We start from the raw sequence: 25,638 nt of genomic DNA, 5'->3' as shown, positions 1-25,638 counted from the left end.
TTGCAATGCCAGAATCCCATATTGGAGTGCCAGTTCCAGTTCTGGCTGTTCTGCTTCCAGTCCAGGTTCCTACTAATGTGCCTGGGAAGCTAGTGGAAGATGATCCAAGTACCTGAGACCCTGCCACTCATGTGGGAGAACCAGATTGAGTTCCTGCCTCCTGGCTTCAGCCAGGCCCAGAGCTGGCTGTTGGGACAATTTAGGGACTGAGCCAGAGGATGGAAGATCTTTCTTTTTGTGTGTGCATGTGTATATGTGTGTGTGTGTCTTCATCTCTGTGACTCTGCCTTTCAAATTAATAAATATTTTTTAAGAAAAGAGAGAAACTCCACCCATTAACATTTTCCTACTGATTTTGATTTTTCCTACTGATGTGGTCACTTGTCATTTGATCTGAAAAATGAAGTTATAAGTTATGATTCTGTTCAGAAATTCTACTTGAAGTAGATTAAACCAAAAAGCTAGGAATGGAGATTTTTAGCCAACCTTCAGAAAGAGCAAAAGTGCATCTGACCATAGGAAGGACTGGAGCTCCTGACTTAAACGCATCAGGGTTGTCTCCCTCTGCCTGTCTTATCAGCTTCTCTGGGTAATGATCTCACTCTTCTTGACCAGCATCCAGTGTGCGAACCCTTGTTCTGGCATCTGTACAACCAGAAACTGCTGGGCTCCTTCCCAAGAGAAAGTTTCAAAAAGTTCCAGAGAAAGACTTTCAATGACCTAGTTTGGGTTGTTGTGATCATGGGGATGGAGTGCAATGATTGGTTTTGCTTGGATAATAAAAATGGATCGGGTAACCGTTGATGATTTAGCTCAAGAAAAAGAGACATCTGGAATTAAATTGCACAGCAGAAAAATAAAATATAATTGTCAAGATTAACTTGTGAGACAAAGCAAATAAAATGGATGTAGTTATATCAATCATGAGAGCACTAGAAATACAAATCAAACCACAAGTGTATTTGTCCATTTTTCATTATCATAACAACATACCTGGTGCAGTTACTCTATGAAAAAAAGAGGTTTATTTAGTTCAAGGTTCAAGGACCTGCTTCTTGCTGACAGAGTCCCCAGGAAGCACAGGACATCACATGATAAGTGACAAGAGGCACCTGGTCTCTCTCCCTCTAGTTATAAAGCCACTAGTATTTAACATGGAGTGCCACTCTGATGATCTTATTGAGTCCCGATCAGTTCTCAAAAGACTCACCAAACACCACATACCTCATGATGGGCATTAAATTTCAGCACACAATCTTTTGGAGGTACACTTAAACCATATCCAAATTGTAGCAGAAGAGAAATGTTTTTAAATGTTCACCAAAACAGGGCCTGGTGTTGTGCCATAAAGGGTAAAGCTGTCGCCTGTGATGCCAGCATCCTATATGGGCACTGGTTCATGTCCCAGCTGCTCCACTTCTGATCCAGCTCTCTGCTAATAGCCTGGGAAAAGCAATGGAATATGGTCCAAGTGCTTGGGCCCCTACCACCCACATGGGAGACCCTGAAGAAGCTCCTAGCTCCTGGCTTTGCCCTGGCCAGCCCTGGCCATTGCTGTCATCTGAAGAGAGAACCAGAAGATGGAAACTCGTTCTCTCTCTCTCTCTAACTCTTTCAAAATAAATAAATCTTTATATATATGTATATATATATATATATATACACACACACACATAAATATTCAGCAAAACAGCATTCAGAATTGAAGAAAAAACCGCAACGCTGGAAACAACCTAAGCATCCAACAATATGGGCACCGTTAGCCACACAGCATTTGAAATAATAGGGAGAAAAAAGTATACAAATGTGCATAGCAGCATTCTTCATAACGGCATAGAAAACAAATGAAAACAACCCAAATGTCTGTCAACTGAAGAATGGGCAAATAAAATGTAGTACAATTGAATATTATTTAGCCATTAAAAGGAAAGAGGAACTGATCATACTTACTGCAATATGAAAGAACCCTAAAAACATTATACTAAGCGAAATAAGTCACACACAAAGGATCACATCTTGTAGGATTCCATTTGTGTGAATGTTCATGAATAGGAAAATTCATAAAGACAGAATGCTTATGAATAGTTGTTGGAGACTGGGTGGAGTGGAGAAATGGTGGAGTTGCTAGTGAGTACAAAATCTCTGTTCGGGGTGAAGACAATGTTCTAAAATTAGATCATAGTAATGGTTACACACTGTGTGAATATAATAAAAACAAATGACGTATATAACTTAAAGGGTAAGTTTTATGGTAGATAATTTCTTTTTTAAGATTTATCTATTTATTTGAAAATCAGAGTTACACAGAGAAAGAGAAAGAGAAGCAGAGAGAGAAAGGTCTTCCATCCGCTGGTTCACTCCCCAATCGGCCACAAAAGCCGGAGCTCCATCGATTCAAAGCCAGCTTCCTCTGGGTCTCTCACATGGGTGCAGGGGCACAAGGACTTGGGCCATCTTCCACTGCTTTCCTAGGCCTTAACAGAGAGCTGGATCGGAAATGGAGTAGCCGGGTCTTGAATGGGCGCCCATATGGGATGCCGGCACTGCAAGGCAGTGGCTTTACCCGCTACACCACAGCGTGGGCTCCACATCCTTGCTTCTTAAGCAGTAGGCATCATACTATGAAGAAAGTACAGCAGATCCAGATCCAAAACACAAAATCATGAACATTAGTAACTGCCACTGGTTTTTCACTGAAAATGGCAGTCTTCTCCAGGCCCTCCTCGTAGTGGCTCCTATGGACCCAGCGCTCTGTCCCAAAATGGCACTCTTAGAAGTGCAGTGAAATGCGGGGATTCGAGGAGGAAGAAATAATGGCACAACACCAGCCCACACTCTTCTTGCAATCCACCAGCTTTGTTTTAATTATAACTTCTCCTGGGTGAACCGTCAATCACAGAACCCCAAAGATGGAAGGACCACAAAGATCCAATTCTTACTGTTACCTTCTGAATCTTACTGCCCCCCCCAGCAAGGAGCACACAAACATCCCTTGCATAGTCCTCCAAGAGCAAATGTTACCCCCAACACCACAACCCCAGCATGGCACTGCTCTTAACTGGCTGTGTTCTCATTTTGAGAGAACGTACCACAACTAAATCATCTGCCAAAAAAATAAAGTGCTGTTTCCTTTTTTTCTCATAGAAAGGGGATGTTAATGTGCTGCAATGAATTGCTAGTCCAACATATTCAAGCCATCTCAGGGCCTAACTACTCAGCTGAGTAGCATGTTGCATCAGGCCAGGCTGCCTCTATCCAGGGGCCTCTTCCTCAATCTGCTCCTGCTCCACTCTTCCATATCTCAGCAAACAGAACCTGCCTCTCTTTGCATCACTCAAGCCAGAAACCTAGGAGTTATTCTTATTACCTCCCTCTTCCTCACCCCCACAGCCAATCTGTCACCAAATCCTGTTGACTATATCCCCAAAATATACCTCCATTTCATTTATTTCTCTCCATTGCGCTATCCATGTCCACACCTGGGCCTCTATTCTCCCCAGTTTCACAGTTTTCCCCAAACACACATATACACACACACACCACAATTCATTAACCATCCATTACCCAAAGTGATCTTTTAGAAAGTGCACTAGACCATGCCATGTCCCTGCTTAAAACCCATAAATAACTTTCTGTTTCCAGCAGGCTAACATTAGAAACGTGCTACTCCCACAGGCTCCTGCGGTCTATCCTCAGCCTACCTCTTGACTTCATCCTATTCCGCTCTTCACCTCATTCATTGAATTCCAGATCCATGCCCAGTTTTCAATTCCTACCCACCTTAAGGCTCCTACCACCTACTACCCCGGAATATTCTCCCTGCACTGCCTATCCCACTTGCTGTCTTGCTTGGGCCAGCTCGTCTTTTTCCTTCCGTCATCAATTTAAATGTCACCTCTTCAAAAGTGACTTCTCAGTCAACTTTAGCTCCCTGTGGAAGTTGGGACTCTTTTCTTGTAGATATCAGAATGATTTTAGTTAAATAGCTTTATTAATTAAATAAACAAAACAAAATTTATCAGCTTATGGAACTTAAAATTTAGAATTAGTCTTGCCTTGGCAGAAAACTTCATACTAAAAGAATAAAAGATATTCAAAAGAAGCAAAAGGAATATTCATGAAAAAAGTGTCAGGACCAAGTCAATACTGATCAATAATAATCTTGAATGTAAATGGACTAAATTCTGCAAATCAAAAATACAGTCTGGGTGAATATATAAAAAGAAACAAAACCCATCTATATGCTGCTTACAAGAAACACACTTCACCAATAAAGATATGCACAGACTGAAAGTGAAAGGATGGAAAAAGACACTCCATGCAAATTGAACTAAAAAATGAGCAGAAGGGGCTGGTGCTGTGGCATAGCAGGTAAAGCTGCCTCATGCGATGCAAAGCATCCCATATGGGCGTCGGTTCAAGTTCCAGCTGCTCCACTTCCAATCCAGCTCTCTGCTATGACCTGGGAAAGCAGTGGAAGATGGCCCAAGTCCTTGGGCCCCTGCACCCACATGGGAAATACAGAGGAAGCTCCTGGCTCCTGGCTTTGAATCAGCGGAGCTCCGGCATTCACAGCCAACTGGGGAGTGAACTAGCAGTTGGAAGACCTCTCTCTCTCTCTCTGCCTCTCCGTCTCTCTTTGTGTAATTCTAACTTTCAAGTAAATAAATAAATCTTTTTTAAAAAATGAGCAGGAGAAGCTATTCTCATATCAGATAAAATAAATTTCAAGAAAAAACTATCAGGGGCCAGTGCTGTGTCTCAGTGAGCTAAAGCCCCAGCCTATAGCACTGGCATCTCATATGGGCACCAGTTCAAATCTCGGCTGCTCCACTTCTGATCCAGATCACTGTTAATGCACCTGCAAAGCAGCAGAGGATGGATCAAGGTCTTGGGCCTTCTGCACCTACGTGAAAGACCCAGAAGAAGTTCCTGGCTCCTGGCTTCAGATTGACTTGGCTCTGACCATTATGGCCATTTGGGGACTAAACTAGTGGTTGGAAGACCTCTCTCTCTCTCTCTCTCTCTCTCTCTCTCTCTCTCTCTTTCTCTCTCTGTGTAACTCTGTCTTTCAAATAAACAAAATAAATCTTAAAGAAAAGAAAAAATGATAAAAGGGACAAAGAAAGCCATTATATAATAATAAAGGAATCAATTCAACAAGAAGATGTGACTATAGTAAATGTATATGCACCCAATGTTAGGGCACCTAGTTGTATAAAACAAATGTTAATGGATATAAAGATAGACATAAATTTCAATACAATAATAATGAAAATTTTAACATCTCACTTTAAATGGACAGATAAACCAGACAAAAAACTCAATAGACAACAGAACTGATCTATACCATAGACTAAATGGACCTAATAGAGATCCACAGACCATTTCATCCTACAGCTGCAGAATGCACTTTCTTTCCATCAGTGCGTGGAGCATTCTCTCAGATAAACCACATACCAAGCCATAAAAGAAGTCTCAACAAATTCAAAACAATTGAAATCATACCTTGCATTATTTCTGACCACTGTAGAATGAAGCTGTAACTTAACAAAAAAAAAAGAAAGAAAGAAACTCTAGAAAATATATGAACACATGGAGACTGAACAACAGGCTCCTGAATGAAGAGTAGGTCATTTGAAGACATCAAAAGGGGAATAAAAAAAATACCTTGAAATGAATGAAAACAAAAATACAACATATCAAAACTTATGAGGTGCAGTAAAAGCAGTGTTAAGCAGAAAACTTATACCTATAGTTGCCTAATCAAAAAATTGGAAAGTCATCAAATAAATGATACATAAAAGTGCATCTCAAGGACATAGAAGAGCAAGAACAAACCAAACCCAGGATTAGCAGGAGGAAATAAATAATAAAATATACAAAAAATAATCAAAATTAAAATTTTAAAACTGTGTAAAGAGATCAGTGAAATGAAGAGCTGGTTTTCTGAAAAAAATAAGTAAAATTGATAAACCATTGGCCCAACTAACCAAAAGACGAATCGGAGGAGGAGACCCAAATTAACAAAATTAGAAACGGAAAGGAGGTGTTACAAATAATATCACAGAAACACAAAGAATAATTAGAAATTATTACAAACAGCTACATACCAACAAATTGGAAATCTAGAAGATATGGACAGGTTTCTGTATACATATAATTTACCAAAACTGGGGCACAAAGACACAGAAAACCTAAACAGACCAATAACCGAGACTGAGATTAAATCAGTGATAAAGACCCTTCTAACAAAGAAAAGCCCAGACTGGTAGCCTTCTTCACTGCATTATACCAAACCTTCAATGAAGAACTAATCTCTGTTCTTCTTAAATCATTTGAAACAGTGGTTAGCATTGTGGTGTAACAGGTTAAGCCTCTGCCTGCGATGCCGGCATCCCATATGAGCACTTGGCTGTTCCACTTTTTGGTTTTTTTTTTTTTTTTTTGGGGGGGGGGGGGCGGTGGGCAGAGTTAGACAGTGAGAGAGAGAGAGACAGAGAGAAAGGTCTTCCTTCTGTTGGTTCACCCCCCAAATGGCTGCTACAGCCGGCGGTGCACTGCAGCCAGCAAGCTGCACCAAACCAAAGCCAGGAGCCAGGTGCTTCCTTCTGGTCTCCCATGCGGGTGCAGGGCCCAAGCCCTTGGGCCATCCTCCAATGCCTTCTCTGGCCACAGCAAAGAGCTGAACTGGAAGAAGAACAACTGGGACAGAACCGGCACCCCATCCAGAACTAGAACCCGGAGTACCAGCGCCAGAGGCGGAGGATTAGCCTAGTGAGCCGCGGCGCCAGCCGGCTGTTCCACTTGTGATCCAGCTCTCTGCTACTGTGCCTGGGAAAGCAGCAGAGGATGACCCAAGTGCTTGGACCCATGCACCCATGTGGGAGAACCAGAAGAGGCTCCAGGCTCCTGGGTTTGGCCTGGCCCAGCCCACAATGTTGTAGCCATTTGGGAAGTGAACCAGCAGATCCAACAATACAGGGAAAAGATCATCTACCTGGACCAAGTGGGATTTATCTGAGGGATGCAGGGATGGTTCAACATATGCAAATCAACAAACATGATATATCACATCAACAAAATGAAGGGCAAAAACCATCTGATTACCTTAATAGACGCAGGGAAGTTTTTGATAAAATACAACATTTCATGATGCAAACCTTAAGCAAATTGGGTATAGAAGGAACATTCCTTAATACAATCAAGTCAATAAATGACAAACCCACAGCAAGCATCATATTGAAAAGGGGAAATTTGGAAGCATTTCTACTAAGATCCAAACCAGACAAGGATGCTCCTCTCATTATTATTCAATATAGTTCTGAAAGCTTTAGCCAAGCCATTAGGAAAGAAAAAGAAATCAAAGGGACGCAAATTGGAAGTCAGGAAGTCAAATTATCCCTGTTTGCAAATGATATGATCCTTTACATAGAGTGATCAAAAGACTCCAGTAAGAGACTATTGGAAAATGTAAGAGAATTCAGAAAAATTGCAGGATAAAAAAAATCAACTCACAAAAATTAATGGCATTCTTGTATATCAACAATACTCAGACTAAGAAAGAATTTGTAAGACCAGTCTCATTCCCAATAGGTACGAAATTTTTTTTAAATACCTTGGGATAAATTTAACCAAGGATGTGAAACATCTCAACAATGAAAATTACAAAGTTTTAGCCAGCGCCGTGGCTCAACAGGCTAATCCTCCACCTAGCGGCGCTGGCACACCCGGTTCTAGTCCCGGTTGGGGTGCCGGATTCTGTCCCGGTTGCCCCTCTTCCAGGCCAGCTCTCTGCTATGGCCTGGGAGTGCAGTGGAGGATGGCCCAAGTGCATGGGCCCTGCACCTGCATGGGAGAAAATTATAAAGTTTTAATGAACTATTAATGAAAGAAATAGAAGAAGACACAAAAAATTGAAAAAATTTCCCATGTTCCTGGATTGGAAGAATTAATATCATCAAAATATCCACGCTACCCAAAGCAATTTACAGATTCAATGTGATCCCAATCAAGATACCAAGGACATATTCACAGATCTAGGGAAAAAATCCTAAAATGCATACAGAAACACAAAAGGCCACAAGTAGCCAAAGCAATCTTAAACAATTAAAACAAAGTCAGAGGAATCACAATATTAGATTTCAAGATATGCTACAGGGCTATTGTAATCAAAGCAGCCTGATACTGGCACAAAAATAAACATATAAGCCCATGGAACAGAATAGAAAGTCCAAAAATTAATCCACATATCTACAAACAACTAATCTTGACAAATGAGCTAAAAATCACTCCCCTGGAGAAAGGACAACATCTTCCACAAACGGCATTGGGAAAATTGGATTTCCACATGCAGAAGTTTGAAAAAAAAGACCCCTACTCTATACCCTTTACAAAAATCAACTCACAATGGATAAAGAACCTAAACCTATGAGCAGAAACAATCAAATTACTAGAGTAAAACATATGGGAAATGCTGAGAGACATTGACCTAGGCAAATACTTCTTGCATAAAACCATAAAAGCAAAAATGGACAAATGGAATTAAATCAAACTAAGAAGATTCTACACAGCAAAGGAAACATTCAACAAAGTGAAGAGGCAACCAACAGAATTGGAGAAAATATTTGAAAACTATGCATCTGATAAAGGATTATTATCCAGAATATACAAGAAGCTCAAGAAACTGAACAACAAAACAAAGAACCCAATTAAGGAATAGGCAAAGGATATGAATAGGCACTTTTCAAAGGAGAAAATGAAAATGACCAATACACACATGAAAAAATTCTCAGGATCACTGCAATCTGGGAAAAGCAAATTAAAATCACAATGAGGTATCCCCTCACCACAGTTATAGAATGGCTATCATCCAAAAAACAAAAAAGTAATCAATGCTGGTGAGGATGTGGAGAAAAGGGTACCCTAATACACTGTTGGCGGGGCTATAAACCATTACAATCATTATATAGGGTTCAGTATTAGCTGTTGTTTCAGGCACCCACGAGGGGGCCTTGGATGTCTCCCCTATGCATAAGAAAAGAATCCTCTCTTGCCAGACATAGTTATAAGTGGAAAAGCTAGAATTGTAGCCTTCCACCATCTTTTTTTATATATAAAGATTTATTTTATTTATTTGAAAGATGGAGTTACAGAGAGAGAGAGAGAGAGAGAGAGAGAGAGAGAGAGAGAAATATATCTTCCATTCACAGGTTCACCCTTCAGATGGCTTCAACAGCCAGCCAGGGCTGGGCGAGGCCAAAGCCAGGAGCCTGGAACTCCCTCCAGGTCCCTTATATGCGTGGTAGTTACACAAATACTTGGACTATCTTCCTCCATTTTCCCAGGTGCATTAACAAGGAACTGGATCAGAAATCGAGCAGTTGAGACTCGAACTAGCCTTCATATGGGATGCTGGCATTGCAAGTGGCAGCCTAATCCACCGTGGCACAAGGCCAGCTCAGCCTGTTCACTTTCTACTCCAACACCACTCATAGTTGATTCCAATAAGCATTGTTTTTTCTTTTGGAGATTCCACCTGTGCTCATAAGTTAGGACAAGCCATGAGCAGACACTATAGAACTGACGTCGAAAATCCCTGCAGGAGCTTGAGGGTGGTTGTGCAACAGCAGCAGCTGAGTGAGAAGCACCTTCAGTGACTCTGTGCTGCCCTCCCAGACCCAGGCAATCTTGGCCCCAGATTAGGATGAGAAGATGCAGTACCCAAGCAACAGAGGGAACGGAGCCCCTACTCTGGGGCTAATGAGGTGTCACCATTGCACCCCAGGTGTTGGGAGTAGTCCAAGGTCTCTAGCTTCTTGTTTGCCAGGTCTAGTCCAAAGCTGAAAAATCCTGTGGTCACAGTATATTTTCCAATGCTTAGTTGGATCCATAAGAAGAATGCCTCGGAATCTTCACTAATTCAGTGAGGTCTGTTTCCAAGACGTAGGGCTTAGAAGCCAAGAATCTTACTGAATATCATCTGGGCTGCTTAACGGAGGGAAATCAAAGCAAGTTCAAGGTATTGGTGACTGTGATGGAAATGGGCTTCAGTGAGCATGAAATTAAATCAAATAAAGGCACGGAAAAACCTTGAAAAACTCCTTCCCGTCTTAAATGAAAACCACAGAAAGTATATATGAGTAACCCCTTGATGTCAAGTTTTTTCTTACAAAGTTAATCCTTTCAAAGGATTAGAACAGTTAGGAACGGCATGTGGTCTTCCAATCACACCCTCACATGTAAATAATTAACACAATATCTGCACTTTCAAATTATTTTAACTTTTAAGTTTACATAAACAATGAAGTTTTTTCAAAAGGCTTTTATTTTATAAACATGATGAAATACGACCCACGATATGGAGCCAAACATGCACAAAATACATGTGGAAAATCTTCCACACTGTGTTCTCAAAGTGGTACAAACAAAAAGATGGTAATGGGAGATTTTTGTTGATGCTGCTTATCAGTCAATATATTTTGTTATACTTAGCATGGTTCTGAGCTGGATGGTGAGATTCTCATGTGTAAAATGTCCTATATTTGAGATAAGATATCAGAAGTTACATCAAATTGGATAAAGATAGCTAGAAACTTGTTCACTTTAATTCAACAAGTATTTGAGTGTGTATAAACAGTACACATACCAAAAATTGTACCAAGTGTTAGAAAGGGTCAGAGTTGAACTAATTAGAGCCCTGCCACCAGAATTTGACCAGATGTAAGAAATAAAATTGCGGGCCAGCACCGTGGCTCAATAGGCTAATCCTCCACCTGCAGCACCAGCACACCAGGTTCTAGTCTCGATCGGAGCGCCGGATTCTGTTCCGGTTGCCCCTTTTCCAGGCCAGCTCTCTGCTGTGGCCTGGGAGTGCAGTGGAGGATGGCCCAAGTCCTTGGGCCCTGCACCTGCATGGGAGACCAGGAGAAGCACCTGACTCCTGGCTTTGGATCAGCGCAGCGCGCCGGCCGCGGCAGCCATTGGAGGCTGAACCAACGGCAAAAGGAAGACCTTTCTCTCTGTTTCTCTCTCTCACTGTCCACTCTGCCTGTCAAAAAAAATAAAAATAAAAAACAAATAAAAAAAGAAGTAAAATTGCAAGCATCAATTTTAAGTTATAATTCAAATCTCCAAAATCAAGATACATATTAGAATTGACACCCTGTCCAAACGTAACTGGCAGACTCTTTCTTTGGGAGAGGCACATAAAATGCCAGAGTAACTTACTATCCATTACCGTGAAGCTTTGACTAGACGACATGCGGTGTTATTACATGAGACTGAACATAGGCAAGCAGCGCTGAAAGACACAGGTTCAGAACTCCCTTTGAAACCTAAAAGTACCAGCTCTCACTGAAAGAGCCTTTGTAGATGAAGAACTTAAGTCCTGATGGTCAAATAAGATTGTAAGTAAAAAATGATCACCCAGGGGCTGGTGCTGCAGCATAGCGGGTAAAGTCCCCGCATGAGGCACGAGCATCCCTCGAACTGGCACCAGTTCGAGTCCCAGCTTCTCCATTTCCAATCCAGCTCCCTGCTAATGCACCTGGGAAAGCAGTAGAAGATGACCCGAGTCTTGGGCTCCCACACCCACGTCGGAGACCCTAAAGAAGTTCCTGGCTCCTGACTTTGGACTGGCCCAGCTCCAGACATTGCAGCCATTTTGGGGGGAGTGAACCAGTGCGTGGAAGATTCTCTCTCTCTCTCTCTCTCTCTCTCTCTCTGTGTGTGTGTGTGTGTCTATCCCTCTCTTTGTAATCCCGACTTTAAAATAAATTAATAAATCTTAAAAAAACAAAATGATTGGGGCCAGTGCTGTGGCGCAGTAGGTTAAACCTCCGCCTGTGGCGCCTGCATCCCATATAGGCTCCGGTTTGTGTCAGTAAAAGATGCTCCAAGCGCTTGGGGCCCTGCACTCACATGGAAGACCCGGAAGAAGCTCCTGGCTCTTGGCTTTGGATCGGCTCAGCCCCAACCATTGCGGCCATTTGGGGAGCAAACCAGCAGATGGAAGACCTCTCTCTCTGTCTCTTCCTCTCTCTTCTGTAATGCTACCTCCTAAATAAATAAATAAAAACTTTTTAAAAAGTGATCACACAAAAGCACTCATAAAATTTTTATTCATTATAATAAAACAATAAAATGTACTGCAACTTTTTTGTAATGTTAATTACAGACATCATACAATTCATTGCCATTTTCTTTAGTGCTTTGAAATTTTTCAGGATCCTCCTCTTTTGGTCACAATGAGATGAGTCTAAAGTCATTTTACTCACTGGCAGACAATACACATATTACACGCAATTTTATTTTCCAGGATCTGAACTTAAGATATGTATTCAATTTTGTCTGAATTTTATGGCTCAAAGTTACTCTTCAGTCCAGGGGACAATGGCTTCCCAGAGATGAAAAACAATGTGGAAGCTTGAGATGAGAAACAAACAGCAAACATCACTTTGGGTGATAATGTTTTCAATGCACTCAGTTCAGTGTATCTCTGAGAGGTATTTCTCAATCAACAAACCTTCCCTCCTGTCATTTTCTCTTCCTCATGCTCTCCATTTACCCCCCCCCCCCCCCCCCCCCCCCGCTTCGGCCACAGCCGCATCCTGCCGATCCCTACACATCTCACACTCTTCCTGCCTTGTTGCCTTCGCTCATTCTTTGCCCTTTGCCTGTGAGGCTATTTTCTTATCTCTCCACTTGGAAAACTCATACTCAACTTTCCAAGCCCACGACTAATATCAGTGTTTTAGAAGAGGCTTCTCCAGGAAACAGAGCTTGCAGACAGAGCTTGAGACAGAGCTTGCAGACAGTACGTTGTTTGGGAAATGAGCCTACGGACTATGAAGGAGGACTGGAAACAGTGAAGGAAAAATAGTTAACTTAGCGCTAATTATTGTGTTGTTTCCTTCCAGGGGCTCCCTGGGTGTTACCAGGACCATTTGCAAATCTGCACAGGAAACACTCCAGAATTGCTGCGTGTGGGAAGGAAAAGGGTAGTATTTATGTATCAGCTCTTGTTCTCCATTGGTCATTGGCTGCCTCCTGCGATGTTAACATTCTTGTTTTTCCTGGTTATATTTAAGTCGGAGAAGCCCTGGTACAGAATGTGAGAGGTATAGGATATCATCAAGTTACACTTATGTTAAGCTGGTTGCCATGGAAATAGCTGGAGTGAAAGATGAGCTGAGAGGACAAGAGGCATTGCACAAGGGGTTACTTTCCTAACACGCAGAGTTAACCATGCCCAGTGAGACTGCCGTGGTGTAGGGCATAGACCTCTGCTTCATAGCAATTAGCCTATGGCTTTGTAATGATCAATGGTTTATAATGAGTGCAAACTTCTGTCCAACTTGGTGGCACAGTAACTAGCACCAGTATATAATCTTAGGACCTCTCAATAAAATGAAATCACAGATTTTTAAATTACTGAGTAACTTTAAAAAAAGAATTTATTTATTTATTTGAAAGGCAGATTTATGGGGTAGGGGGAGAGACAGAGAGGGAAAATCTTCCACCCATTGGTTCACTCCCTAAATGGCCACAACGGCTGGAGCTGGGCTGGTCCGAAGATAGGAGCCAGGAGTTTCTTCCAGGTCCCCCACACAGATACAGGAACCCAAGTTCTTGGGCCATCTTCTGTTGTTTTCCCAGGTGCATTATCAGGGAGCTGGATCAGAAGTGGAGCAGCCAGGACTCAAACTGGCACCTATATGGGATGCCGGCATCACAGGGCCCAGCATTACCCACTACGCCACAAGGCTGGTCCCAGTGAATAAGTAACTTTATGGAGACCAGTCTGTTCTTCAAGCAGTTAATTGACTGTTCAGCAAATTCCTTGTGATGGAAAGAAATACAGTGCAAAAAAAAGAGGAAGTAAGTCAGGTGGGTTGAAAACAAACTTGAGGTAGAGAAAGATGTGATCATTCATGATCGTAAGAGAAAGGGATTATTTTAACAAAATAATTACATTTGGTGAAAATTTTCTTAAGCAACTTGACAAAAAATAAACATTATAAATATATATATGTAATCATTTTGTGAACCATTCAGTATATCATCAGTATATCATCTTAAATAAACTTCAGTGAACTTGTAGTGCTAAAATCTATCTTTAATCTCATTAGATTTCTCCAATGACTGACTCCCTGATTCACTCAGAATAAAAGCAAATGTCCTTACATCAATACTTGAAAGTCCTATAAAATGGGGTTGCATCACCTGTCTGACTTCCTCTCCTCCTCTCCTCTTCCCCCATCACTTCCTCCATCTGGCTGGCCTCTATCAAGCACACATGGGCCAGGAGCTGTTCCACGGACTGCATCTTTTGCCTGGCATTCTTTCTCCCAATCTGAGTGTGGCAAACTCCTATACCTTTGCAAGACTCTGCTCAAGTTCCTTCTTTCCATCAAACCTACTCTGAACACCCTGTTTAAAACCCACCCTCCACCTGCCAGGGGCCAACGCTGTGGAGTAGTGGGTGAATTGCCAGTTTGAGACCCAGCTGCTCCACTTCCAATCCAGCTCTCTGCTATGGCCTGGGAAAGCTGTAGAAAATGGCTCAAGGCCGGCGCCACGGCTCACTAGGCTAATCCTCCACCTTGCGGCGCCGGCACACCGGGTTCTAGTCCCGGTCGGGGCACCGATCCTGTCCCGGTTGCCCCTCTTCCAGGCCAGCTCTCTGCTGTGGCCAGGGAGGGCAGTGGAGGATGGCCCAAAGTGCTTGGGCCCTGCACCCCATGGGAGACCAGGAGAAGCACCTGGCTCCTGCCATCGGATCAGCGCGGTGCGCCGGCCGCAGCGCGCCAGCCGCGGCGGCCATTGGAGGGTGAACCAACGGCAAAAGGAAGACCTTTCTCTCTGTCTCTCTCTCACTGTCCACTCTGCCTGTCAAAAAAATAATATAAGAAAAAAGAAAATGGCTCAAGTCCCTGGACCCCTGCACCCACATCGGCGACCTGGAAGAAGCTCCTGGCTTCTGGCTTTGGATCAGTCCAGCTCCGGCCATTGCAACCATTTAGGGAGTGAACCAGTGGATGGAAGGCTGCTCTCTCTCTCTCTCTGCCTCTGCCTCTCTCTAACTCTGCCTTTCAAATAAATAAGTAAATTTTTAAAAACAAAAAAATCTGCAGCCCCCTACCACTCTGAACTCCCAGTTTTTTATTCCACCCTACTTCTTTTTCCCTAGCACTCAATAACCTCTAAGAAATATATAATTCATTACTTATGTCTTTTGTTTATTTTCTCCTGCCCCACTGCTAGGATGTGAGTTCCACCAGGGTACGGAACTTTGTCTTTTTCATTCATATGTGTATCCCACGCATCCAGAATGGTGTCTGGTACATAACAGGTACTCCATAAACACTTGTTGAATTAAGTATCGTGAAGCCCTGGAGATAACAGTGCACTTCACAGTGTGAAGGACATGTCATTAATCCATTCCCTGAACATGGATTAGGCAGCGACTAAGAGACAGGCATATTAAACTGGGGTGTAGTTCTGCTCCTGAGAGAGCTCCCAGGCTAGTGTGCCCTCAGACAATTACAGAGCAGAGGCATGAGCTCTTGGGCACGAGCCTGCATGGTGGCTGTAAGGTCAGGAGGTGTGGGGTGGTTGGAGGAGACAATACTACAGCCAAGTTTTCATTTAGAAAGCAATGTTTCTAAACAGTGATGGGGAAAGCATTGAGCTAGGCTTGGTGCACATACAGTTTATCATGTGTCAGCTGTAGAAATGGAAGTCAGCCCAGGCTTGTGTTTGATCTCGAAAAATCATTTAGAATCAGTATGGAATGAGTGCTTTTCATAAATTTAGTGATTTGCCTTCTACAGCCCTTCATTTCTCCCCAAGAGAATGGATTCTAAATGAATAGACAGGCATAGAACTTACTGTGTCTCTCCCTCAATAAAGGAAAGAGACTTCAGAACTCAATTTATGTTTATGAATTTTCCTTCTCTACAGATTTTGTATTTTTTGGCAAAGTCATACTTCAATTGTTTATTTTTAGTCTACTTTTTATTTTTAAAAAATTATGGTAAAATGCACACAACATAAAACTTACCCTCTGTCTTATTCCTTACTGTGTTGTTATAACACAACACCACAGCCTGCATAATCTATTTTTAAAAGAAGGAGAAGGAGAAATAATAATGTAATTCTTACAGCTCTACAGACTGGAAAGTCCAAAGCTAAGGGGCTGTATCTTGTGAGGACCTTCTTGCCACATCATAACATTCTGGAAGGCGTCCCATGATGAGAGAGTGCACTGGCTCAGGTCTCTTCCTCTTCTGACAAAGACACTAGTGGACGCCACACTCTCCTGACCTCCTCTAGCCTTCATTCCCTTCCAAAGACCCATCTCCAAGTAACATCAGCATATGACTGTGGAGGCTAATTTTCCAATTCATGAATGTTGTACATATTCAAACCATAGCATGTCTTAACTATTTTTAAGTATACAGTTCAGTGGCTTTAAGTGCATTTTCATGGCTTTGCTATCATTTCCATCATTCACCCAGAACCATTTTCTTCTTATGCAACTCTTTGTGTTCATTGAACACTAATTCCCCATTCTGCATCCCCTAGCCCCTGTTAATCACAATTCTACTCTCTGTCCCTAGGCACTTAATAAAAGGGGAGTCACGTAGTATTCATCCTTTTGTGGCTGGCTGATTTCACGTGGCATAACTTCCTGTTATGGAATGTGTCCTTCCTGTTAAGTCTGAATAATATTGCGTTGTATTTATATACCATATTTTGTTTATCTGTTTATTTGTTAATAGGCGTTTGTATTGTTTCTATAATTTGGCTATTGTAAATAATGTTGCTATGAACATTGATTGGTACACAAGCATCTCTTTGGGTTCCTTTTTAATTCTTCAGGATTTATACCCAGAAGTGGAATTTCTGGATCATATAGTAATTCTATTTTTAATTTGTTCCGGGTAGAGATATACTATTTTTCCATAGCAACTGCACCATTTTATACTCCCACCAAAAACACACAAGGGTTCCAAATTCTCCACATACCTTCAAGACATGTTATTTTCTGTTATTTTTTTTTCTAAATTATTTTTTTTTGAAAGTCAGAGTTACAGAAAGAAAGAAGAGACAGAGAAAGATCTCCCATTTGTTGGTTCACTCCCTAGATGGTCACAACAGCCTGTTGGGCCAGGCCGAAGCCAGGAGCCAAGACTTCATCAAGGTCTCCCATGTGGGTGGTCAGGGTCCAAGTACTTGGGCCGTCTTCTACTGCTTTCCCATGCCATTAGCAGAGAGCTGGATTGGAAGTGGAGCAGTGATAGTGCGACAGACAGACACATCAGCGAATAAGAGCACTAAACATTACATGGGATCCAAGAGAAGACTGCTGGACAGCAGTCACAAACTGCAAGTCATCTGTAGCCCAAGGAAATGTGGGTTTGAGTCAACGGCACTTTTAAAACTTTGAACTGGTTTTCACAAATTAATCTTAATTCTTGACTTCTCTTAAGAGAAAAGTCAGGATCTGGCAACGCTGAGTCAGAGTTCCAGAACGGCAGCAGCAGGCCAGAGCTGAGTCAGAATCGGCCCTTCTAGAGGGAAAGCGGAAGATGAAGAACCTCTGAGAAGGAGATGGGCTGGCGGTGGGAGAGGGGTACAGACTCCAAGCAGAGGGGGTATTTTTTTTTTTTTTTTTGACAGGCAGAGTTAGTGAGTGAGAGGCAGAGAGAAAGGTCTTCCTTCCGTTGGTTCACTACCCTAATGGCCGCCACAGCTGGCGCTGCACCGATCTGAAGCCAGGAGCCAGGTGCTTCCTCCTGGTCTCCCATGCGGGTGCAGGGCCCAAAAACCTGGGCCATCCTCCACTGCCTTCCCGGGCCACAGCAGAGAGCTGGCCTGGAAGAGGGGCAACCAGGACAGAATCCGGCGCCCCAACTGGGACTAAAACCCAGGGTGCTGGCACCAAAGGCGGAGGATTAGCCAAATGAGCCGCGGCGCCAGCACAGAGAGGGTATTTTAAGTGCAATCCTTATTTAACTAACCAGTCAACCCCATGCCCTATTTTGCATATAACAATGTTCAATGATCAAATAATTTTACCTGGCTTCGAGGATGGCATGTCATTCAGGCCCATCCATCTACCAGGCAGCTACTGGAAGAAAAGCACAGTCCTTCCTGGGGCTGCTGAGAGGAAAAGATAGAAGTCTGAATGATGCTGTTGGTACCCAACCTTAGAAAGCATGATGCAACGAAAAGATGATAAGCTACTTTTCCTTGGATAAAGTGCTTAACTATTCTGAGCCTTGGTTACCAGATATGTAAACAGAAATAACAATTCTTATTTCAAAGGGCTGTTGTCTGGCTGTAAAGAAATAATGTATGTAAAATGCCTGGCTGGCAGCTTTTCTTTCCCTTCCAAATAATGTCAGATGGATGTTGCATTAGTGTAATTAAAATGTAAGAAGTGCATTGGCAGACTTTCCTAACAACATACTGAGAGCAGCTTTTTCAGTAGCTACCTTATGTGATTTCAGGGAATTGGGAAGGGAAAAGAAAATAAAATGCACTTTGCTTTCCTGGAACAATTCAGGCCATGTTCAAGGCCTGCCAAGTGTAGCCCATAAGTCTACGCCTGCACTCATCTAATATTTCACCTCCATCTAGATAAAGTGATTTTCCTCCCACTCTCTGGCTATTGTATTTTTTAAATGGAAAATCTTTTGAGTCCCTGGCAATCATTTAGCTGACAGTTCAGATCCTAACATAATAACATTAGAAGCAGTTGTATGACACTTCCTGCTTTGAAAGCACTTTACAAATCTGAGCTGATTAGCATGAATGCTAACATGCCAGCCTTCAATGGATTAATACTACCATGATACTTTGTTTTTTCAATAAAAATGAAGTGATCTTTATTCACTAGGGAAAAACAAGAAATGAGTGAGCTGTCTCCCCAATGGATTCAAATAGAGTATAGTGGAAATACTATGAGACAGATGCCTTATTGACTGAATGGTCCCCTATCAACATCCACGAGGGTTTACAAGTATGGCATCTCCAGATAATTTTGTTTAGGATCAACAGAGGAAATAGCACATATGGATGGTGACAAGAAGGAATTTGTGAATCCAAGACAAAACTTTATCTTCAAAACATACTTTCTAATAAATATCTAGAATTTAGCATCCCAAAGAAACCGGAAAACCAACTACTTATTATTCATTCTTTTTTTTTTTTTTTGACAGGCAGAGTGGACAGTGAGAGAAAGAGAGAGACAGAGAAAAAGGTCTTTCTTTTTGCCGTTGGTTCACCCTCCAATGGCCGCCGCAGCCGGCACACCGCACTGATCCGAAGGCAGGAGCCAGGTGCTTCTCCTGGTCTCCCATGGGGTGCAGGGCCCAAGGACTTGGGCCATCTTCCACTGCACTCCCCGGGCCATAGCAGAGAGCTGGCCTGGAAGAGGGGCAACCAGGACAGAATCTGGCACCCTGACCGGGACTAGAACCGGGTGTGCCAGCGCCACTAGGCGGAGGATTAGCCTGTTGAGCCACGGCGCTGGCCTATTCATTCTATTTTTAAAAAGATTTATTTACTTATTTTGAAAGGCAGAGTTACAGAGAAGAGGAGGGAGAGGGAGAAAGACAGAGAGAGAGAGAGAGGGAATCTTCCAGGTGCTGGTTCACTCCCCAGATGGACACAACAGCTAGCATTGGGGCAGGCTGGTGCTAGGAGCCAGGAGCCAGGAGCTTCATCCAGGTATCCCATGTGGGTGGCAGGGGCCCAAATACTTGAGCCATCTTTCACTATTTTTCCCAGGCCATTAGGAGGGAGCTAGATTGAAGTGAAGCAGCCAGGACAGGAATCGGCTACCATATGAGAAGCTGGCTTGGCTTCGCAGAAGGCAGCTTTACCCACTAGGCCAGAATACTAGTCTCATACTTATTATTCATTCTAAAACCAAATGAGAAAATATCAGCTCCCATAGTATTGCAAAATGCCCTATTCTTTCCATTGTAATAGCAAAATATAGTAGAGTAAGTACAGAGTCAGAAAGACTTGGGTTGGAATCCCAGCTTTGGATTAGGGTCCCAGCTCTGGTACTCAGCTATTTAACCAGAACTCTGAATCTGGGTTTCCTTATCTCTGAAATAAGAGTGATCAGACTCGGCAGACTTTGGGGAGGTCCCAAGGAGAGCCTGCCTTCCATGATAGCCAGGACCTGACAGGTGGCCGTGTCAGCCCCGACACGCCCTCTCTGTCTCTGTCTCATCTTCCTCCTGCTCAAGTATTAAATCACTGGTGTTCATTCAGCTTGCAGGAAAGCAGAGAACCATAATAAATAAAAATTGTCCTCTATATAAGCCTTATATGTTTTAAACTATTTTTTATAATTTTTTTTATTTATTTGAGAAGTAGAGTTATAGACAGTGAGAGACAGAGAAAGTCTTCCTTCCGTTGGTTCATTCCCCAAATGCCGCAATGGCTGGTGCTGTGCCAATCCGAAGCCAAGAGCCAGGTGCTTCTTCCTGGTCTCCCATGCAGGTGCAGGGGCCCAAGCACCTGGGCCATACTCTGCTGCCCTCCCGGGCCACAGCAGAGAGCTGGGCTGGAAGAGGAGCAGCCGCGACTAGAACCTGGAGCCCATATGGGATGCTGGCGCCGCAGGCGGAGGATTAACCAAGTGAGCCACGGTGCTGGCCCTATATTTTAAAATATATCACTACATTTTGAGAGAACCGGGAATACAAACAGAAGTTCATTTTCATGAGAAAAGTCTAAATGATGATCATCTAAAGACTTTCCTTTTAACAATATGAAGTTGTAGACATAGCTCTCTTCAGTTTGGTTATTCTCCTCTTGGTTCTTTTTACTTTTTCTTGGTAAAAAGTGATGTGGATCTTCTTGAAGCACACTTAAGAAACCTACAGACTGGACTGTTCTTTCAACATGCACAGTGGTCCAGCCCTAGGAAGGGGGCTCAGATTGCCTGACAGGGGACTGATACAACCAACAGGCTGTCAAATCGTTCTTTGTATTAAAAATTGTAAACCCACCTGCCCTAATATTTATAAAGCTCACTTTGGTAGGATCAGTCCATTCTCTTGTTTTGTGGGAAGATAAATCACAAAATCTGTAGGTTCCTTTCTGAATGCGAGTCAGAACAAGGAAAGCTAGGCATGTTTCCAATAGAATGGCTTCAGGTCATGGGCTTTTGCAACTGTTCAAAAAATACTCAGGGCCTGCTGGGCAGCCAGTGCTGCTCTGAGCCACAGGAATAAAGTGATAAGCAGAGAAAAGTCAGTCTTCTCCCGAGTTACCTTACAGTACTGGTGGTTTGGCTTATGGGATGGAAAATATTCTTCCATACTAGAATCAAAAGCCTACAATACTCCAGTTTTTTTCTCCTTGGGTAGCCCCAGGAGAGGCACTGGCTGTATTTACCAGTGTAAGCTTGATGGGTTCATTCACTCAGGCCTGAATGTCCTTCATTTCTTTAAGTTAACTTGCATACCTCTGCTCTCATGAGGAGGGTTCCCCTTTTAACTGAAGACAAACGGATGTTATTTATCCACTGTTCTGAAAGGTCAACTTTCTATAGCCCCAAGAGCTAAAATCATTCACACACACACACACACACACCAGTAGTCTAGTATGAGGAGGAAACTAACCATACCTTTAAACATGGCCTTGGTTTGAATTCCTGCTCTATTAATCTCTCATTCCATGTCCTTTAACAAGTTAAAAACCCCATCTTAGGGCCAGTGCTGTGGCAAAGTGGGTAAAGCCACCACATGTGGTGCTGGCATCCCATATGGGTGTTAGTTCAAGTCCTGACTGCTCTTCTTCCAATTCAAGCTCCCTGCTAAGGTTCTTGGGAAAAACATCAGAAGATGGCCCAACTCCTGGGTTTCTGCAGTCACATTGGATACCCAGAAGAATCTTCTGGCTCCTGGCTTTGGCCTGACTCAGCCCCACCACAGTGCTGGCTCCACATTTTTATTCTTAATATTTAAACTTTGCTTTGTGATTTTAGTGACTGCATTAAAGATCTTTAACATACCACAGTAATAGCATACACAAGTGATATTGTACTGTTTCTTTTTTTAAGATGTATTTATTTATTTGAAAGCCAGAGTTACATAGAGAGAGAAGGAGAGGCAGAGAGAGAGAGAGAGGTCTTCCATCCGCTGGTTCACTCCCCAAATGGCCACATCAGCTGGAGCTGCACCAATCTGAAGGCAGGAGCCACGAGCTTCCTCCGGGTCTCCGCGCAGGTGCAGGAGCCCAAGGATTTGGACCATCTTCTACTGATGTCCAAGGCCATAGCAGAGAGCTGGATCAGAAGTGGAACAGCTGGGACTCGAACTGGTGCCCATATTGGATGCTGGTACTGCAGGCAGCGGCTTCACCTGCTATGCCACAGCACCGACCCTGTACTGTTTCTTGTATAGCATAAGAACTTCATAATGTTGTATTTGCAGTGTTTTTCCTAGATTTTATTCTATTTTTTATTTATTTATTTATTTGACAGAGTTATAGACAGTGAGAGAGAGAGACAGAGAGAAAGATCTTCCTTCCATTGGTTCACTCCCCAAATGTTCACAATGGCCGGAGCCGTGCAGATCTGAAGCCAGGAGCTGGGTGCTTCTTCCTGGTCTCCCATGCAGGTGCAGGGCCCAAGCACCTGGGCCATCCTCCACTGTCCTCCCGGGCCACAGTAGAGAGCTGGACTGGAAGAGGAACAACCAGGACTAGAACCCGGCGCCCATATGAGGTGCTGGCGCCGCAGGCGGAGGATTAGCCAAGTGAGCCACGGTGCCGGCCCTTGTCCTACAGTTATGTTATGAAGTCTCACATTACATTATTATTATTTACTGTTTAAGTAAATTCTCTTTTAAAGACATTTAAATGGTAACAACAAAAATCTTGCCTTCATATCTTACAGTTGCCATTCCTATGCTCTTCATTCTTTTATGAAGCTTCAGATGTCCATCTTATAAAACATTTCCTTTAACATTTTTTGTATTAGAAGTCGCTTTGATAATGAAGTCTTTCAGATTTTATATACTTTAAAAAGTCTTCAGCTGTGGGCCTTTGGCCTAGCCATTAAGGTGCCAGTTAAGACATGTGTCCCATAAGAGAGAAACTATGTTTGATGCCTGGCTTCAGCTGCTGACTCCGGTTTCTGGTTAATGCAGATCCTGGGAGACAGTGGCAATGGGTTGGGAAATCGGGTTCCTGCTACGCATATGAGAGATTTAGATTGAACATTGGTTTGGCCCCGCCCCTGCCATTGTAGACATCTGAGGAATGAACCAGAGGATGGGAACTCTCTCTCCCTATCTGTCTCTCTGACTCTCAAAATACAATCAATTTTTAAAAATAAAAATCAAGTTAATTCCATCACTCTTTAAAAAAAAGAAGTCTCCCCCGGAAGAAGTTCCTGGCTCCTGGCTTCAGATCGGCGCAGCTCCGGCCATTGCTGCCATCTGGGGAGTGAACCATCGGATGGAAGACCTCTCTCTCTGCCTCTCCTCTCTCTGTGTAACTCTGACTTTCAAATAAATAAATAAAGCGTTAAAAAAAAAAGAAGTCTCCATTTTTAAAAGATATTTGTACTAGGTATAGAATTCTAAGTTGCCAACAAAACAACAAGTACCGTGCTTCTTATTCCTCTGACAAGGACTGTAATTCATCACTGGTTTTGAGTAATTTGTGATGGGTCTTAGAATACCTTTCTTTACATTTCTTATGCTTGGATTTGTGCTAGTTTATAATTTTTTTAAGTTGGGAACTTTTTCAGTTATTTCTTCAAATATTTTCCTGACCCCCCTCCCCCCAACTCCTCATTTTTCAGAGTTCCCAAAGCGCATTTGCTAGGAATCTTGTATATTGCTTTGGTGATTCTCTGTTCATTAAATTTTTTAATTTCTGTGTTTCATTTTGGAGAAAGTTCCTTTGGTTATGCCTTCAAGTTCACTATTCATTTCTTCTGCAATATCTAGGCTGCCATTAATCCCACCCAGTGTGTTTTTCAACTCATGCATTATGGCTTTCATCTCTAGAATACAATTTCTTTTTAAAATATGTCTTCCATGTCTCTGCTCAACTTTTAAACATGTATGATATTATTATAATAGTTGTTTTAGGATTCTACTGTGGTGATGCTAACATTGATGTTAATATGAAGTAAATTGCAATGGATCCTTTTATTGCTTTTTGTGGGTCATACTTTCCCACTTGTTTGCATGTCTGGTACTTGGAAGCTAGACACTGTGAATCTGACCTGCTTGGGAGCTGGATAGTCTGCCTTCCTATAAATATTCCTAAGGTTTGGGGTGGGGTTGGGGGAGGGTGCAATTAAGTTACCTGAAAGCAGTTTGATCCTTTCAGATTGCGTCTTTCAGATTTGTTAGGCAGGGCCAGAGCAGCGCTCCACCTAGAACCAATGGTTCTCCATCGCATAGACAATATATTATATATTTCTGTTAGCTGTCACAGAGCACACCGAACACTGGAGTAAGGAAAAGAGTTTATTGGGGAAAATGCAGCAGACCGGAGGGAAGGGGCAAAAAGGGAAAAAGAGAGAAAGAGGAGAGAGGAGAGGAGAGAGGGGAGTGAGGGAGGAGAGAAGGCTAGAGAGAGTAAGCAGGAGAGAAGAGCCAAATGCACCAGTATTAGCCATCACAAAAAACACCAAATACCAGAGTAAGGGAAAGGGTTTATTGGGGAAAACTCAGCAGACCGGAGGGAAGGGGCGAAGAGGGAAAAAGAGAGAAGGAGACTGTAAGAGAGAGAGACAGAGAGAAGAGAGGAGAGAGATGAGAGGAGGAGAGGAGCCAAGAGATCGAGCCAAGAGAACAGGAACAGGCCCTTTTAAAACTTTGCCCGAGGGCGGGCAGGGAAGCAGGAGCACCGAATCCCATTAGGATGGGGGTGGAGCTTCACAACAGAGGTTGGGCCATGTGGCCACCTGGCTTTCAGCAATGGCGGAGAGGGCTAAAGCTTGGGATGTAAATCAGGGTGTAGATCGCGCCATAGATGAAACTGGCATCCAGTTTCCCAATACCCTTCATACTGAGACTTTCCATCCGGCCAGAAGAGTAGCCACCATTCCTGGCTTTACTCAGGAACAGACACTAATCTTTTCCATGGGTCCTTCTCTCTGTACCCGCACTTCCTTGAAGTTAGAGACTTTCTATCTTGTATTTCCCCAATTCTAGAGCGCCGCTTTCAGAATTTTTTTCTTTTTTTTCTTTTTTTAATTTTTATTTAATGAATATAAATTTCCAGTGTACAGCTTATAGATTACAATGGCTTCCCCCTCCCATAACTTCCCTCCCACCCACAACCCTCCCCTCTCCCGCTCCCTCTCCCCTTCCATTTGCATCAAGATTCATTTTCAATTCTCTTTATATACAGAAGATCAATTTAGTATAACGATTGCAACAGTTTGCACCCACATAGAAACACAAAGTGAAACATACTGTTGGAGTACTAGTTATAGCATTAAATCAAAATGTACAGCACATTAAGGACAGAGATCCCACATGAGGAGCAAGTGCACAGTGGCTCCTGTTGTTGACCCAACAAATTGACACTCTAGTTTATGGCGCCAGTAACCACCCTAGGCTGTCGTCATGAGTTGCC

This window comes from Lepus europaeus, chromosome 5 (assembly GCF_033115175.1).
Source record: "Lepus europaeus isolate LE1 chromosome 5, mLepTim1.pri, whole genome shotgun sequence".
Classification (NCBI taxonomy): domain Eukaryota; kingdom Metazoa; phylum Chordata; class Mammalia; order Lagomorpha; family Leporidae; genus Lepus; species Lepus europaeus.
The sequence above is the reverse complement of the archived record's forward strand: the minus strand, read 5'-3'. Positions refer to the sequence as shown.